The sequence below is a fragment of the Podarcis bocagei genome (genome assembly GCF_964188305.1).
Source record: "Podarcis bocagei genome assembly, chromosome: 12".
NCBI classification, from domain to species: Eukaryota; Metazoa; Chordata; class Lepidosauria; order Squamata; family Lacertidae; genus Podarcis; species Podarcis bocagei.
This window is the reverse complement of record NC_138137.1, coordinates 16,865,466-16,881,129: the sequence shown is the minus strand read 5'-3', so window position 1 is coordinate 16,881,129 and position 15,664 is coordinate 16,865,466. Positions and strand designations below refer to the sequence as shown.

The following is a 15,664-nucleotide window of genomic DNA, read 5'->3' as shown; positions in this document are numbered from 1 at the left end:
CACCAAGAAGCTCTGGGAGAAGCGGACAGCAGGATTTTTTTTCTTGATTTCCCCCTCTAAAAACTAGGTGTGCCTTATGGTCCGGTGTGCCTTATGGAGCGAAAAATACGGTAAGCTTTGCTAGAGAGATGTATTCTGAAGCAGACACGGCCAAGTCCAATTATTGCTCATCCGGTTCTTGGGAAACCAACTGAGTGCCAAATATTGGAAGGAGCTTTGTGTCTCAGGCCTCACGTTTATCCCAGTCAAGTTTTCATTCCGTATGCCTTCCAAGTCAACCTGTTGAACACCTTCCTGCCTTTGCCAATTTGGCACCAGCGAGCATGTGAACAGAGTTTCATGGGAACAGCCACTTTGTCAGCGAGATTGTGAAGAGAAGAGAACGGTTCCTGCCAGGTGCCTCCAGGTAAAATTCACTTGCAGTGGCTGTTCCTGAGTGCGCTGAACAAAATGCCACATGAAATGAGTTGTTTGGGTTCCAGAACTTCCCGTTCCTTTCTGTCCAACTTGCTGTGCTACAGGTATCAGAAACCAGGTGCACATTTTATATCAGGCTTCCTCAACCTCAGCCCTCCAGATGTTTTGAGACTACAATTCCCATCATCCCTGACCACTGGGTCCTGCTAGCTAAGGATCATGGGAGTTGTAGGCCCAAAACATCTGAAGGACTGAGGTGGAGGAAGCCTGCTTTATATGTTCCTTCAACACATCTAAAACACATGTGAATGTTTTCAGATTGCTTTAACTGCTTTAGAATACTTTTTTTTTAAAAAAAAGAACCAGGAGGTATTTTATGAAAATTCAGCTAAAATTAGAACAAAAAGAAATCTGTACAATGCAAAAAAAAAAAAAAAAAAACAAATTAAATTGATTGACAACAACATTACAAAGGCAACTTTTATGGGGGGGGGAGTTGTGGATGTGTTTGGCACCTTGCATTACTTTGAGAGGAAAGGCAGGATATAAATTCAATAAACAAACATCTGTAGCCACTGTGTGCTCAAGAGATCCTCACCCATTGGCTCCCAGACCATTCATGCCAAAGTTAGCTAAAACTAAGTTGATTAAAAAAAAAAAAGAATAGATAGTTCATCCATATCATGGATTGGGGTGCGGGGAGAAAGTTGGAGCTATATGTTTAATTAGCCAGTTTATCTGCATTAGATCAGAAGGAGAGGTCAAACCCCTTCACTTCCTATGCTTTTGTTAGGAGAACCAGCAAGGGGGTCAGTAGGTGGCATGACATTGACATGGACTTGATTTAGTCCCGTGTCTTGGTACACACAGCACCACGATGCCCGCCACCCAAAGCAATTACAATTATTGCCATTGCTGCCACTGACTCTCCTCCAAACTCATTCATAACGGAGCCTGGACTCTTGCCAGGAAGCCACACGAAGAGTTTATGACAGGGATTTATATCAATATAAAACTCAGGTGTTTAATTAAAAGGAGCAAGCTATACAGAAAAGCAAGTTAAACATTTTATCTGATATGCAGAGAGAAGGAGGCCAGAGTTCCTAGGGAGAGTCGGCTTTAAGGGGGGTCTTTTTAGGGGAGGAAGGAGAAAGTAGGGGAGGAAGGAGAAAGCATCAATAGGAGTATAGCATCTAGATCAAGGGAAGTAATAGTGCCACTGTATTCTGCTCTGGTCAGACCTCACCTGGAGTACTGTGTCCAGTTCTGGGCACCACAGTTCAAGAAGGACACTGACAAACTGGAACGTGTCCAGAGGAGGGCAACCAAAATGGTCAAAGGCCTGGAAACGATGCCTTATGAGGAACGGCTAAGGGAGCTGGGCATGTTTAGCCTGGAGAAGAGGAGGTTAAGGGGTGATATGATAGCCATGTTCAAATATATAAAAGGATGTCACATAGAGGAGGGAGAAAGGTTGTTTTCTGCTGCTCCAGAGAAGCGGACACGGAGCAATGGATCCAAACTACAAGAAAGAAGATTCCACCTAAACATTAGGAAGAACTTCCTGACAGTAAGAGCTGTTCAACAGTGGAATTTGCCGCCAAGGAGTGTGGTGGAGTCTCCTCCTTTGGAGGTCTTTAAGCAGAGGCTTGACAACCATATGTCAGGAGTGCTCTGATGGTGTTTCCTGCTTGGCAGGGGGTTGGACTCGATGGCCCTTGTGGTCTCTTCCAACTCTATGATTCTATGATTCTAATTTAAAGAAGCTTCGTTCTCTTACAAAAGCAGTTATCACATCGGCCTCAAAGAAGGTGTCAGGCTTTCTTTCCACAGTAATCCTAAACCAGAGCCAGGCTGTTGCTTTACTTAGGGTGCCATAGAACTGTAGAGTTGGAAGGGAATATGAGGATCACCTTATGTAGCTTCCTGCAGTGCAGGAATATGCAGCAATCCCATATGGATTGCAACCTTGTCATTATCAGCATCATGTTCTAACCAACAGAGCTATCCATTCTATGTTTCTTCGGCAACATGTTCTTGACACGGCACTGGTGTGTTAAGGGTGGGTTGTTTTCTGGTTTAGTTTGTTCTGCAACGCTTCCCCCCAGTGCTGCCACATGATTGCTGTCTGGAGGGTCTATTAGTGGAGCAGAAGTGGGACAAAAATAAACCGGAAGGTTTGTGATATAATAATAATTTTTTTTATTTCTACCCCGCCCTTCCCAGTTCAGAAAACCAGGCTCAGGGCGGCTAACAACAAATTTAAAACACTTAATTGTAGAAGCAGCATAAAATACAGTATAAAAACATGAACAACAATAAAATTCAAAGTTCAGAAATCAGTTTGGGGGAAATCCATCTAATAAGCATTAGTCACCAGGGCTAGCTGGCTGAATTAGTCCTACTTGGGCCAGCGAGGCGGCCAGGGGAGAATTAGGTGTGGGGTCTCAGAGCGGGTAATCTTCGTAAAAGGGGAGGGGGAGAGAAGAGAAGGGAAATAAAAGATCAGGCTGAATTCAAATTGAAGGCCAGGCAGAATAGCTCTGCCTTACAGGCCCAACAGAAGGTTCAATCCTGAAGGGCCCTAGTCTCATGGGACAGAGCATGAAACCAGGTCGGAGCCAGCAGTGAAAAGGCCCTGGCCCTGGTGGAGGATAGTCTGACTTCCTTAGGGCCCTCTAAACTATGGCTATTCATGGACCTTAAGGTCCTCTGCAGGGATACTGGGAGAGGCAGTCCCTTAAATACGAGGGCCCTAAGCCACAAAGGGCTTTAAAGTTATGGGGATGTCAGCAAGAAATTATGCAGGGATATGCACCAATCGGAAGAAGAAGAGTTTGGATTTGATATCCCGCTTTATCACTACCTGAAAGAGTCTCAAAGCGGCTAACAATCTCCTTTCCCTTCCTTCCCCACAACAAACACTCTGTGAGGTGAGTGAGGCTGAGAGACTTCAGAGAAGTGTGACTGGCCCAAGGTCACCCAGCAGCTGCATGTGGAGGAGCGGGGACGCAAACCCGGTTCACCAGATTACGAGACTACCGCTCTTAACCACTACACCACACTGAAGCAGTGTGGCTGCCCCAAAATATTTGCAGGCACAAAAGATGGCCATTTGTCATGGATGCTTCAGATGAGATTGCAAGGGTTTGGATTAAATGACGCTTGGGATTTCCTTCCAGCTCTGTGATTCTGTTCTATTCCAGTCTATGAAACGGTATTTGAAACAGGATCATGTATAACTGTCCCAATGGCATTATGAGTACAGATCACCAGGAATGCACATAGTGTCTAGAGGGACACTATGTCCAGCTGCGTAGCTAGCCGCTTGGGTGCCGGGTGCTGCCCGCGTATCCTGCAGCCAGGGACGGGGCGAGCCGCCCATGGGGGTGGGGCGAGCTGCATGGAGCTTCTCTGCTGCCTCCCCCTCAGCTGTAGGGTGGCCGAGGGAGAGGCGGAGGGCAGGCGCAAATCCCACGCTGCCGTTTCAGGCAGCGCAGAACCTGCGGGCGCCCAAGCCACCACATCACTTCCAGGAGAGATGCGTGGCTTGCGCATGCTGCAGGCCCTGCGGTAAGTGCCAGGCCCCACGGTGTGGCGCCCAGTGCGTTTGTTGACTGAACTAAAAAGTTTCGTGAGCCCTAAATTTTTTTAAACTCATATTTTTGACCTTTTGTCACCCCCCTCAGTGAAGACACCCAGAGCAACCCGCACCCCCCTTCCTCTGCCACTGACTATGTCCACCTTTCCAGCTTAAATCTGAGTGCTCACTGGAAGGACAGATCCTGAAGCTGAGACTCCAAAGAATTTATGCTTTTGAATTCTGGTGCTGGAGGAGACTCTTGAGAGTCCCATGGACTGCAAGAAGATCAAACCTATCCATTCTGAAGGAAATCAGCCCTGAGTGCTCACTGGAAGGACAGATCGGGAAGCTGAGGCTCCAATATTTTGGCCACCTCATGAGAAGAGAAGACTCCCTGGAAAAGACCCTGATGTTGGGAATGATGGAGGGCACAAGGAGAAGGGGATGACAGAGGACGAGATGGTTAGATAGTGTTCTTGAAGCTACCAGCATGAGTTTGACCAAACTGCGGGAGGCAGTGGAAGACAGGAGTGCCTGGCGTGCTCTGGTCCATGGATTCATGAAGAGTTGGACACGACTAAACAACAACAAAAACCCCGCCCATCTGGCTGGGTCTCCCCAGCCACTCTGGGTGGCTTCCAACAAAGATTAAAAATACATTAAAATGTCACACATTAAAAACTTCCCTGAACAGGGCTGCCTTCAGATGTCTCCTAAATGTCTGGTAGTTGTTTTTCTCTTTGACATTTGATGGGAGGGCGTTCTGCAGGGCGGGTACCACTACTGAGAAGGCCCTCTGCCTGGTTCCCTGTAACTTGGCTTCTCGCAGCGAGGGAACCGCCAGAAGGCCCTCAGAGCTGGACCTCAGCGTCTGGGCAAAACGATGGGGGTGGAGACGCTCCTTCAGGTATACTGGGCCGAGGCCGTTTAGGGCAGCTAGGTCACTCCCCCCCCCCACACACACACAATCACATAGAAACTTGTTTGGGAAAATCAAAACACATTATTTCATCAGAAATGGGTATCAGGATGGATGTGGATTGTGACTAATGTTGTGCGTAGACCGCTTCCTAAACCAGCAGTGGGATCTGAGTAAAGGCAAGTGTGTGTTGTAGATGTGACTGTTGCTTTAAGACAAATTCCCAGATGGCTTCTAGCCAGAGAATATTGGTTGCATGGCTGGAGTCTGGGAGGTTAGTTCACGTGGGCAGGGTGAGGCTTGTTAACACAGGCTAGGCAGTTGTTGTTAAGTACAGTGGTGCCCCGCAAGACGAATGCCTCGCAAGACGGAAAACTCGCTAGACGAAAGGGTTTTGCAGTTTTTGAGCTGCTTCGCAAGACGAATTTCCCTATGGGCTTGCTTCGCAAGACGAAAACGTCTTGCAAGTTTGTTTCCTTTTTCTTAACACCGTTAATACAGTTGCAACTTGACTTCGAGGAGCAACTCATAGAACGCGGTGTGGTAGCCTTTTTTGAGGTTTTTGGTGATTTTTGAAGCTTTTCCAAAACTTTTCCGACACCGTGCTTCGCAAGACGAAAAATTCGCTAGACGAAAAAACTCACGGAACGAATTAATTTCGTTTTGCGAGGCACCACTGTAATTGTGGCTCACCATATCACCTCCACAACCGATTTCACACCGAAGAACTACTGCAATGCGTACACAGCCGAAAATTCTGCTGTTGTGCCTGGACCTAGCTGCAGACTTGCCATTGTCAGAGCTTGCTTTTCATAGAATCGTAGAGTTGGAAGTGAACCCAAAGCTCATCTAGAACAACTCCCTGCAATGCAGGAATCACAACAGGCAGTCCCCCATCTTATTTGAAACCAGACCAGACCCTGCTTAGCTTTGCAAATGTGCTAGTAGTTTTATTATTATTATTATTATTATTATTATTATTATTATTGCTGCACCTTCTATCCATTTTGCCCCACCTTCACTTTTTCCTTGCCTATTCTTGCCACCTCCCAGGTCCATTTACTTCTTTAATAAAGTATTTTTAGGCTGTCTTTCATAACACACACACACACACACACACACACAGCATTTTATACTGTCTTCCTTGGGTTGGTAACTTAAACTTGTTCCCAACATTCTTTTAATCCCTCAAGGGAACTCTCATCAAATGCAATTCACTGCAATCAGACTATATATGTAACAAAAGAAACTGAATGTTGAACACGATTCATAATAAAAACGTAATGAAGGCAGCTAAATATAAGCATGTGCAAAAAACAACCTATAATTCCCTGTGCAAAAGAAAGGGACAGCAAAAATCCTAGTTTTTCATGTAAAACAAGACAAAGAATTGTGAGAACTGGGGCTACATACCGGATGGCTAATAATCACAGAACTGCAGAGTTGGAAAGGCGAAGTTGAGGTTTGCACACCCATAAGTTAGACTACCCAAAGACAAGAGCACTTTAAATATGATTTAACACGACAAATATGGGAACAATTCTTAGGAACTGTCAACATATTGCCAAATAATTTTCAACAGTTTAGACCCCTGTTACACTCAGTGAATGTATAAACAAACCAGAGGTTGAAATTAGTTCAAGAGAAATTATACTTGGATAATAGAAAATGCCAACAGACCCTGCCACCAACAAATGGTAACCCTGGGTGGATGTGCAAAGCAAATTCATTTGCTTTGCTTCCATAAAGACAAGTCATAATCATCGCATAAGAAACGCCTACAAAGCCAGATGCTGGAAAGGCTTGGAAATGTAATTAACCTCCCAACCTTAGAGGTACCATATACCAAGGGCGGGGGGGGGGGCTTATGTGCAAAGTGTGTGTGTGTGTGTGTGTGTGTGTGTGTGTGTGTGTGTGTGTGTGTCCAGCATTGCCTGAGCTCTGCGAGTGCGGCTTTCTTCCGACTGAAGTGCAGAGTGTTTGAGGACCGGGACATTCACAGGGAAACCAAAATGCTTGTTTATAAAGCTATTGTACTGCCAACCTTACTATATGCTTGTGAAACATGGACCACTTATAAACGCCATCTCCAACTCCTCGAAAGATTCCATCAATGGTGTCTCTGAAAATTGTTACACATCACTTGGGAAGACAGGCGAACTAATATCAGTGTACTGGAAGAAGCAAAGATCACCAGTGTTGAAGCAATGATTCTTCAACATCAACTTTGTTGGACTGGTCATGTTGTGCGGATGCCTGATGATCATATTCCAAAGCAACTACTCTATTCCGAACTTTAAAATGGAAAGCGTAATGCTGGTGGTCAACAAAAGAGGTTTCAAGACTGTCAAGGCAAATCTAAAAAAATGTAGTATAAACACCAACAATTGGGAAACATTGGCCTGTGAGTGCTCCAACTGGAGAACACCCTTTACCAAAGGTGTCATGGGCTTTGAAGACACTCAAACTCGGGATGCAAGGGAGAAACGTGCTAAGAGGAAGGCATGCTTGGCAAATGCACACTGTGATCAACTCCTGCCTGGAAACCAATGTCCCCACTGTGGAAGGACATGCGGTTCCAGAATTGGCCTCCACACTCACTTACGGACTCATTGTTAGAACCGTGTTTATGGAAGACAATCTTACTCGGCTACAAGTGATCGCCAAAGAAGAAGAAGAAGGGGTGTGTGTGTGTGTGTGTGTGTGTGTGTGTGTGTGTGTGTGTGTATGTATACACATTTGTCCTGCCCTGGTCCTTTCTGGGAACAAATAGTGATTAACTCCCAGGTAGGTTCACCCAGTACTGGTACTGCAGAGGAATGCAACATACTTGGCATTTATACCTGTCTCTCGCAGGTAAACTGGCCAGATTTGCTCTCAGCCCAGAAAGCATGCTTAGCACAACAAGAACTTTGCTAGGCAGCTGCAGTGCAAGATAACCTATTTGAAGAACCTTCAAAGAAAAATATATTGCTGTGTCTACTTAATTATACATCAAAGACTACTTAGGAATGAATTCTGTTGTCTGCAATGTTCAATTTTTTAGCTTTCTATCTCCATAATAATTTGAGAATATTGCTACTAGGGCTTAACCATGAATTTATATACTCTGCATTCAGATATTAGAGGTGTCCAAATGCCCTTTGCAGATCCACTCAACTCTTTATAACTGAAGTATTCTCAATTTATATTTCTTGGAAGTATATTCCATTGTGCTGAACTAAATGATTTCATTTCCTAATAACAGCAGCCTGTCAGAGAGATAAATGAGAATTTAAGCAAGCTGGCCCACCCATAACAATCATTTTATTCCTACTTCCAGTTGTTTCTACTTTTCTCCTAACACCGTTTCCCCTCAGCAAGTATGTAGTCTGATCGAGGCCATCTCGTTTTACATAAACAAAAGTCTATTGAATTTTGATTGCCGTCTGGTACATTATCTGCCTGGAAACAACTTTTATTATATTTGTCAACGAATCGTCAAGGGTAAACATGCACTACAACGTCTGTAGATTTAGCTGTGTACATTTAATGGAGGGTAAATCTCAAAACAAAAACCTTTCAACACTCTGCAGGAAATGCAATGTGCCCCAACAGTAGTTAAGCATAATGTAAAATAAAATGCAGTCTCGTGAGGCTTGGAACTTGCTTGCAGATTTTCAAGACCAATATATTTAAATAGACCAGAAAGCACCCTTTTTGGTCAGGCCACTTACAGTCATTACCCTTTGCTAACTCTCTCATGTGCACACAATCCGAACAGGATAGCTGTTCCCAGTCATAAATCACTCTCAATGCAAATGCTGACAAGGAGAGCGAAGATATATTGGGACAAGGGGAATATGGGGCAGGGGGAGAGAGAGAAAGAGAGAGATTGAGATTCCAGTATAACTTTATTCCTCCATAAAGGAATATATGTAAAATGATAGCATCAGCAGAATCCTTGAAAAGCCGCAAGCAAGCCTCTCATCTTCCATCTGCAGATCTCTCCTGCAAAATCATCTATTCTTCTCCATGGGGATTTTGCTGCGGAATGGATTTTCCACATTTGGGACCCCAGTCTAAAACCCTGCCAACTTCACTTTAAGATCTCAGGTAGATTGATGGGAAAGGGGCATGCCAGAGGTCTTGAATCTCTGGATGTGAAACTTGCTAAGAGCCCTGGAGGACTGCGGATTAGGCTCTCCACAAAGCGGATCCCGAAACCGGTCCCTGTGATTTTGTAAATGCAGTGCATGGGCAAGTCTTCATGGGAAAACTCTGGCCACTGACCGACAAAGCTGGTTACAGCATTGCACCATTGGCATGCCTTGAGAGAGAGGAACAGGATAGAGTCATGCTAAGAAAGCTCGTATCTATGTTGTAATGTTACCTGGAGAGGGGAGTAAGTGATGCGCTTGCAAGTGGAAATAAAAATAATAATGGGCAGTAATGCTATGTGATGATAATAACAACAATCAAATATCACCAGGTAAAAGCATCACACATAAACAAGGCAGTCACTGAAACTAGTATCCTTTTTGCTCTTAAAACCAAACACAATGACAGGATAATGGAGGAAACTTTCCAGACATAGTCTTCCTTTCCCCAAAGTTTCTATATACAGTGGTACCTCAGCTCCCGAATGCCTTGGGAGTGGAACGTTTCGGCTCCTGAGTGATCGAAAACCGGGAGTGTTCCGGTTTTCGAACGTTTTTTCGGAAGCTGAACGTCCGACAGGGCTTTCACAGCTTCCGATATGCTTCAGGAGCTTCCTGCAGCCCATCAGAAACCATGCTTTGGAAGTCGACCGTTTCAGAAGTCGAACGGACTTCTGGAACGGATTCTGTTTGACTTCCGAGGTATGACTGTAATGCCTGTCAGGGGCTCAGGAACAGAGGCACAGGGGAGAGAGGAAATGGAGAGCGAAGGGGAAGAATCTGAGGGCAGCGTAGGGGAGTATGACAGTGACCCGAGAGATTCCATGAGCTTCTCCAGCGAATCAGAAGATTCCCAGAAGGAGGCGCCGATGGTCAGGGCAAGGGGGGTCCCGGGGGGACGCACCAGAAACAAGGGGCCAGCGGGGACTCCCAAAGCAGCAGCGGGAGATCAGGACCAGCTTCCCCACCAGAGCGTAGTGGGGGGGAAGAGTCCCATGTGTCAGGGCCAGCGTCTCCTCCAGCAGGGAGAGAAGATGAGTCAGGGCTGACCACGCCTCTATCGGAGAGTGGGGAAACGGAGGGGAGGTCAGGTCCAGCTAGCCCCCCCGAAGGGGGAAGCAGTGACAGGAGCAGTGTAACGGTCAGGAAGAAGGTTGCCGGCTGGGGGCGCGCGCCAAGTTCGAATGTAGAGGCGCGTGGGACAGCAGAAAACCCGGATTGGGAACCAGGTCCTAAAGCCCGCCGGAGGCAGGGGGAAGACTCAGGGGACTCAGTGTCAGAAGAGTCTAGGAAGGGCGAGACCCCAGCTGACAGGCGGAACCAGAGGAGGAAAGAGCAAAGGAAGAGGTGGAGCAAGGCTAGAGTCTTAAACTGGTGTCTGGGGGGAGGAGATTCAGACGGAGCTTCGGCGGTCTAGAGTTTCAGACGTAGAGCTGCACGCTGCGGCTGTGAAAGCGAAACTGAACTTCAATAAAGACTTTTGTATATAACAACGAACTGGCGTTGGTCCTTTGTGAGCTGGGACCTCGGGCAGCTCTGACAATGCCATTTTCCTCTCTTGAGATTTTATGATGGGCAGGGTATAAATAGTAATAAAAAATATTATGATGATAAAATTTGCACTGGTCTTACCATAAAGCAGTCACTTCCAGGCAGCAGAATCCAGGAGGGGTGATATCAAGTCCCACTTCCAACCTCCTTCTCAATGTGTCATTTTAAAAAGGCAACTAGGGAAGGTGTCATTTCTTTACTTTACACTTCAAAAAATGTCTCAGTCTGGCACTGCTCAAGTCACCTAAAAATTATACCTTCTGAACTCACTTTATTTCCATGAGGGGCAAATGTGTTGGACTCTTCAGACTAGTTGTTTCTACGTAAATTTTATCACAGGATGAGCTGAAAAGAAAAGGAAATAAGAAAAAATTGCTTGCCAGTAGCATCACCTCCTGGCAAATAGAAGGGGAAGAAATGGAGGCAGTGAGAGATTTTACTTTCTTGGGCTCCATGATCACTGCAGATGGTGACAGCAGCCACAAAATTAAAAGACGCCTGCTCCTTGGGAGAAAGGCGATGGCAAACCTAGACAGCATCTTAAAAGCAGAGACATCACCTTGCCAACAAAGGTCCGTATAGTTAGAGCTATGGTTTTCCCAGTAGTGATGTATGGAAGTGAGAGCTGGACCATAAAGAAGGCTGATCACCGAAGAATTGATGCTTTTGAATTATGGTGCTGGAGGAGACTCTTGAGAGTCCCATGGACTGCAAGAAGATCAAACCTATCTATTCTGAAGGAAATCAGCCCTGAGTGCTCACTGGAAGGACAGATTGTGAAGCTGAGGCTCCAATACTTTGGCCACCTCATGAGAAGAGAAGACTCCCTGGAAAAACCCTGATGTTGGGGGAAATTGAGGGCACAAGGAGAAGGGGACGACAGAAGACGGGATGGTTGGACAGTGTTCTCAAAGCTACCAGCATGAGTTTGACCAAACTGCGGGAGGCAGTGGAAGACAGGAGTGCCTGGCGTGCTCTGGTCCATGGGGTCATGAAGAATCGGACACGACTAAACAACAACAAGCATTCCCAGGTCTCCTGAGGTTTGGGACAGAACTATGTGTCACCTTAGCAAATGCAAGACTCCTTTGCCTCAAAGTGCTAATGAAGGGGCAAAGGGGTCATTTGCTGACGAGAGGGGTGCCTTCTGTCTCTCCCCACATATTCGTCACCAGGCATGCCAACTCTATGGGGCCAAGGCCCCTCAATATCTGCTGGCAGGCAACGGGGCCCATTCAGAGCTGAATGTAGCACCGCTCAGTGGCCAGGTCCTCCTGAGCGTGAGGAGGAAAACCAGCAGCCTTTGAAGTCATGCCATCCTGGACTCGACACTCTGCCGCCTCCTGACAATGCAGCCTTGAATCTTAGTTTAGGAAGTGTGGGTTGTGTAGGCTCACATTAACACATGAACATCCTTAAGTACAAGTTTTGGCCAAGAGAGAGAGGGTTAGGGCACATGTTGCTACTTGCGTACTACTTTGGACTATGATCTGAAGTGGATGATTGTCAAGACTTTCCACTTTGGATAATTAAACGTTAAAAGGATTGGCCACTAGATGAAGCCTGTTTCCAAAGTCTGACCTCCGGCAGTCGTTTCTCTGCCTCTGACACTAATTCTGGAACTACACATTTATTTACTGCTCTGATGCCCTTTAGCCATTCTTCCAGTTGGCTGCAAGTGCACACCTGTAAGCTAGGAGAGTGTTGAGTGACCTCATCACACGAGCAAGAGTTGATTGCACTGGTTTGTGGGAAACATTTGTTTGTATATAATTTTTTATTATTTTCCTTTAAACAACATTTCCAACATTACAATAACACAAAAAAACCTTTTTGCTGTGCCGAAATTACGACTTCCTTCCCTTCAACAGGTATCCCATATCAAATCCAATCACGCAATTTAAATCTTTACTATATGTCTTCATTGTAGGATTTATTCCAATCCTGCTAGTGTCTTCAAATTTTTGCAATTGTCATTGGAATATACAATAAATTTACTCCAGTCTCTTTGGAATTTCTGATTATCCTGGTCTCACATCCTGCAAGTCAGTTTGGCCGACTCTGCAAAGTCCATCATCTTCGCCTGCTGCTCCGTAGTAGTAGATACTTCTTGTAATTTCCATTTTTGGGCCAGCAAAGTCCTCGCTGCAACTGTGGCATACATAAATAGTCTTTGATCCACCTTCACAATCTCATTTCCCATCAAGCCTAGCAAAAATGCTTCCGGTTTTGGGGGGAAAGTATCTCTAAACATCTTCTTTAATTCATCATAGATCAACTCCCAGAATGCTTTTACTTTATCACAGGTCCACCACATATGATAAAAGTCACATTCTGAATCCATTTGTGGGAAACACTTGTACGAACGCACCTTCCAGTGTGGTGCCAATTCTATGGAAAATTCCCAGGTGATCAGACCTCATGGTGATCAGCTCTGTGCGGCTCTATGCCGTGAGTTTGGGCACGAGGGAGCCAGCGAGGTGCTGAGGCGGCCGGCCAACTCTGCCCTCCTGCACACCTGAGATTGGCGTAGGGCCGTGGAGAGGCCTGCCCAGTGCACGATGCTTACATCATGAGGTGCCTATGGTTTGTTGCACTGGGCTCTTTATGTTTCCTGTTCTCTTTTCCTGAGCAGAGATAAGTGTCAGCACCCTAAGAAAAGATTGACAACTCTGGGGAACCATTCCTTAAAAAAGGTCAACAACTTTGGAGCCCCCCCCCCTAAATAAAGGGCAACAACTCTGGGCAACCTGGGGGGGCTCGCGCCAGGTGGATCTTTGCACCCCGGTGCTGCATATGCTTAAGGTGGTCCTGTAGCAGGAAGAAGGTCTAAGTCACGGCTGGGAAACCTGTTTCCCTTCAGATGTTGCTAGACTACAAGTCCACCATCTCTGACTATTGGCCATGGGGCTGATGAAAGTTGGAGTCCAACAACATCTGGAAGTTCCCCACTCCTAGTCTGAGCACTCTTTGTTTCCAGCTGACTTGCAAGGGATTGACATACAAATAAGCGTTAAAATCATTTGATTCAAGCTTATGAACCCTCACACAATATATAGACACACACACAAGAATCAGTTCATTTTGACTGTTAAGATGGACTGTTTAAGAAGAGAAGAAGAAGAGTTTGGATTTGATATTCTGCTTTATCACTACCTGAAGGAGTCTCAAAGCGGCTAACAATCTCCTTTCCCTTCCTCCCTCTGTGAGGTGAGTGAGGCTGAGAGACTTCAGAGAAGTGTGACTGGCCCAAGGTCACCCAGCAGCTGCATGTGGAGGAGCAGGGAAGCGAACCCAGTTCACCAGATTATGAGTCCACTGCTCCTAACCACTACACCACACTGGCTCTCGTAAGAGCAATCGTAAATTCTTTAGGTTTCTTCTGAAAAGTACTTTAAAATTCTCATGGGGGGATCCTAACAAATTCAACTTTTTTAGAGCTTCCATTATATATATTTTTTAATAAAATCAAAGGATATAAATCATTAGACTGCATCGTATCCTTACGGTGCTTAAAAAGTGGATTTGCCAAGCACGTCACTCACATGATTGCAAAGAAAAGCTTAGAAATACATATGTAAAATGGTACAGAGGCCACAGAAGGAACTATATAGCTGGGCAAAACTTAAGCACACAAAGCAGTTTACTTGACTTCCTCAAATAATTGTGTGTTAAAAAAAAAAGGCATTAATCCGGCAAATGGCCAACAGTGATTTCAAATCTAGCAGATCCAATATTCTAGCCGGGTAATATTATTAAATAACATAGTATATATGGTGCAAATTAAAAGTGAAGTTCCGCTTCCCTTCAAACCATTATTGAAGACAAACAGCTATAAGGCAGTGTAGAAATCGTAAATTAATAGAACGGAAGATGTAGTGTAAATAAGTATCAATAATAGTAACTGCAACAGACATTGCAGGAAATAGCGAAACCTACTTCACTCTACTAAAATGAATTAGAATTCAGCAGTGTTCTGTACCGCAGTGATGGAGAACAAGGAAGAAAACCACCATCACTGCAACATTCCCATGCAATACATTGACCAAGAAGATTTTACTCACAAAGAGGACTGGTGGGCTTTGAAAAAATGGCGGACGAGGTGGACCAGCAACAAACCACAAATACTGCAGAAGATCCCTTGGATCTCATCAGACTCAGTCTTGATGAACGAATTTATGTAAAAATGAGAAATGACTGAGAACTTCGAGGCAGATTACATGCTTATGACCAGCACTTAAATATGATTTTGGGTGATGTTGAGGAGACTGTGACAACAATAGAAATTGATGAAGAAACCTATGAAGAGATTTATAAATCTACCAAAAGGAATATTCCGATGCTGTTTGTCCGAGGAGATAGAGTTGTACTTGTAGCTCCTCCACTGAGGGTTGGCTGAAACCATGAAAAAAATGGTCATCATTTAGAAAATGTTGGACCTCTGGACACTGTCTTCTGATACCCTTAAACATTAAGATTCTGCCCTTAATTCTGAAAGACCATCCAAACCATATTGTTGTGAAGGCGTAAGATCATTTGGCATATAAGTTGATATAAGGGTTTTCCCCCCCGAAATAACTTAAGTGCAGGTGTCATTATGTTTCAAATCAGTGGATATAACAATTTTGATTGCGCTTGTGGCCGCTGATCTTTTTAAAGAAATAAATCTGTTTGGGTTTTTTAGAAATTAAAACACACACACACAAAACACAAAAAAACAAAAGAAAGAGGAGTGGTATTTCTTCTGCCCGAGGAAGAAAGGTGCATTCTATTCCACCATTACTTACCATGCTGTAAATGGGGCTCATGGGAATGATATACTGATATCACTCTCTGTTTGCGGCAACCAATCTTCATTTCTTTTAAAGATGCTAAAGGGGGGCAGGGAATAAGTATCTGATGTAGATTAAAATCTACTTTGTGCCCATAACGTTCTTTGGGAATTGTTAATCGGTGATAATATGACTCTATAAAAGCTAGCAAGATGCAATCATTAGAAAGATTTGCTGTTCTTTCATAATGTGGCATTTAGAAAGGTACAACTTATTTCAGTTC

General features: G+C 44.9%; 1 pseudogene across 1 annotated transcript; it reads left to right on the top strand.

Annotated features, from left to right (window-relative positions):
* Window positions 1-14,690: 14,690 nt before the first annotated feature.
* On the top strand, window positions 14,691-15,268 carry LOC308569476 (U6 snRNA-associated Sm-like protein LSm3 pseudogene; annotated as a pseudogene). The gene has a single exon. The product of its transcript is annotated as a U6 snRNA-associated Sm-like protein LSm3 pseudogene (transcript).
* Window positions 15,269-15,664: the final 396 nt, after the last annotated feature.